We start from the raw sequence: 3,784 nt of genomic DNA, 5'->3' as shown, positions 1-3,784 counted from the left end.
GAAAAACTTTTGACTTAACTCAAAATTCTTAACACGGAAGAAAATTATATCGATTAGGTTATTTTTCTAATATAACACCAAATTATCCAGAAATTCAACATCGTTTCAAAATTTGAGATAGCAAATCTAGTGCATTTAAATTCTCTCCAATTAACTTGAATATAAATATGTTTTGAAGGAAAGTAGTAAAATGATCGACAATAAAATGAAAAAAAGTAATGGGTTGCATATTAAAAATAGACCAATTTACTAAAAAATCATAAAACTAATGGAATCGCTATAACTTTTCTTCTTATTAAGTTAAGTCAAACGTTTTTGAAAGCTCAATATAAACGTCATTTATCCTCATAATTTCATTGAATCCGGGGATATAACAGCTCAAACTTGGCTATCGGATAATTACACCTTTTTCTACAATCTTCCTAACTTCAATCACTGATACATAAATAGTTTATCAACTTACAGTGAAAATTTTAGGATATTTGATACACTTTTCGGAAAATTAAAGCTAGTTGAACATTTTATGAAGTGAAAATTGTAGATACATGCAGCTTTGTACAGCTTTAGGCATGGAGCATGAAAGTTTTTCTTGATTTTTTTTATGCGACTCAAATTCGTCCTACAATGTTTAATTACTTATCATATTTCTATGCCAAAAGTCACTATTTAGCCACTTTTTTTGCTATCTGTAAGTCACTATTTGGTCACTATTTTCGAGAATTTGGTCACTAAAATAACTGTTTAGACCATCAGTTCTTGCTACCAGCCCTGATTTTCTAATCGTACTTTCGGTTTTTGATTGTATTGTACTACATAGAGATGAACCAGCCCAAGGCTGAAAGTCTCTAAAATAAAGCGAATTGAATTGTAATACATGTAATTTAAGGCTTAGAACAATTCTCTGAATTTCAATACCCGAACTCCATTACCCCGAATGATGTATCCACAAGCCTATCTGGAGACCCACTCTGGCTAATTAACGGTGCACCAAGTGATTGGCCACATTTTCAACAAAGATTTTCCTTCTTTGAACATATGTTGTTCTTTCTGGCTTTAATACTAAGGAACTTTTTGGCTTTCTAACTGCTAATGTAATCACCAGATATGTATACCTACTTTTTTCAAATTCAAATATAGGCTATTTTTTCTGTTTGTTCTTTTAAGGAATTTGTTGGTGTTACTTACTTGATACTTGATGGGCTACAACTCGTTGCGGTGAGTCTACGCTGAATGAAGTATCCGCAATCCGCCTCCACTGGCCTCGGTCCTGGGCCAATCGCTTCCAGTCGCCCTGAACGTTTAGAGTCCTTAGGTCCTCCTCAACTGCAAAAAGCCAACGTGTGCGCGGCCTTCCACGAAGCCGGGGACCCCTTCCTGGTTCTCTGCTGAATATAATTTTAGCTTGTCGTACCTCCGGCATACGAGCTACGCGTCCAGCCCACCGCAGCCTGCCGTGTTGTATTCGCTTCACTATATCCATCTTTTTATATACCTAGTACAATTCGTAGTTCATGCGACGCCGCCAGACGCCGTCCTCCAGTTTACCGCCGAGTATTGTTCGCAGAACTTTACGTTCGAAGACTCCAAAGGCTCTCCGATCAACGTCTTTCAACGTCCACGTTTCATTACCGTATAAAGCGACCGGGAGAATCAGAGACTTGTACAACGCGAGTTTTGTCTTCGTTTGCAGCCTGCGGGACCTCAGCTGGTTTCGCAAACCGAAAAAGGCCCGATTTGCAGCCGCAATCCGTCTTTTCACCTCGCGGGTAACATCATTATCGCACGTCACTAGAGTACCAAGATAAACAAATTCATCCACAACTTCAAACTTTTCCCCACCTAGCACCACTTCGTCACCACTACCACGGCCGGACCGACGTTGAACACCAGCAATCATGTACTTAGTCTTTGTGGTGTTAATCGTAAGTCCAATCCTCACAGTCTCCCTCTTAAAAGGTACGGACGCCTCTTCCACGGCCCGACGGTCGATTCCGATGATGTCGATATCGTCCGCGAAGCCCAGGAGCATATGCGACTTCGTAACAATGGTTACGCTCCTGTGCACACCAGATCTCCTTATCGCTCCTTCCAGTGCTATGTTGAACAGCAAGTTTGAAAGAGCATAGTTTTTAGGTCGTCTTTGAGCAGTACCTATCACTTCCCGCGCTGCTGTACTCATCGCTCCGTGGATAGCAAGTAGGGTCTGGGACCATTTGGGCAGGAGCACCTATTTTGGGCACTTGCTGCTATAACTCAATCAATGTTGAACCAATTCACTTGATTTTTGAAGCACGACTAGCAAGGCGCAATATCTAGAGATGTTCAAAAATTCAAGTCAATCGGTTTGAAATTGGCTGAGTTATAGCAACAAGTGCCCAAAATAGGTGCTCCTGCCCAAATGGTCCTAGACCCTATAGCCGTTTGGGTGTCTCCAGGTGTGCTTGCGGATATTTTTTATTTTATTTATTTATTCAACGTCTTCAACTGTGTGTTGTACAGACTGCTTAAAATTAAGTATAACTACATTTGCGATACATTTCATTCTACACATTTTTACTCATTTACAACAGATTATTTACCATAACAAACAAACAATGATCATTTCATAAAACTACAATGACAAATAAAGTTAACATATTTCGATACAAACATAACAGAGAAAAACTTTTAGGGTTTCCAAGTGTCGATCGAGCGATTGTGAAATTCACGGAATTTTATTTTATCGGGCCATGTCGACGCACGCATTGCTAAACTTTTCCATCTTGACTTCAGAACAATTCTAAATGAAACGTAGTCTAATAAACTGCAGTCCATCTTTTTTGACACCAATTTCGTAACGTTCATGCAGTCATCAATCGGGACACCTAGACATCTGCGCACCATCGTTTCTACAACTTTTTCGGAGGTTGAACTGTCGATGTTTGTCAATAGTAACGAGAACCAGTCGTCTATTGTTGATTCTGTGATCTTCTGTTTTTCATGCGGCTGTGTTTGAGCTGTGCTATCACTCGTATAGCTCGTGTTCGTTCCACGTACAATCCCAGCACTTGTGATCGGAGTGGAATGAAGCAGACTTGCGGAAGCAGTATCGTGCGGTGCGATCTGTTGCAATTTGTCCATTATCGTGGACACTTGCGATTTCAACAAACATATCTCCGAATCAATCGATTTTGTATCTGGCGGTGATGATGATGTTTGTTGACCATTTTTCCATTGAGTAAATGCTGGTAAACATCCTTTGCAGAGCCACACGGATCCATGAGTGTGAGATAAACCTCGCTGCTGATCTTTGGTCATTCCAACACATGCGATATGGAATGAGTTGCCGCACGGACCAGCACACACAATGTATAAAGCTAACTCCGTGTATATGCATATCGAGCACTCTTTGCAATATACGTCTTTGTCGCGGCACGTCGAATTATTTTTCATGTTTATCAACTAAAACTTAGCAGTTATTAAGATTTTTTGATACGAAACCGACGAAACGCAGAGAAATTCACGAATGTAAGGCCGTTTCAACAATTTAAGCGTTCTGAAAACTTAATTAACAGCACAAATATTTAGACAAACGGAGACTAATCGAGACAACAAGCGAGACAGCGAGATAGCCGTTGTTGGTGTTACAACTGTTAATATTTTTATCTGAGATTTTTCCTTCTTTTAAACATAGGCTGTACTTTCACTTTTTACTTTTTTTTTCTAATAAATCATTTGCAACAAACAACATTTAACATTGGGTCTTATGGTGGCGCATTCCATTGAATTTTTAAGGGAAGCCATT

The sequence above is a fragment of the Aedes albopictus genome, chromosome 2 (assembly GCF_035046485.1).
Source record: "Aedes albopictus strain Foshan chromosome 2, AalbF5, whole genome shotgun sequence".
NCBI lineage: Eukaryota > Metazoa > Arthropoda > Insecta > Diptera > Culicidae > Aedes > Aedes albopictus.
The sequence above is the reverse complement of the archived record's forward strand: the minus strand, read 5'-3'. Positions refer to the sequence as shown.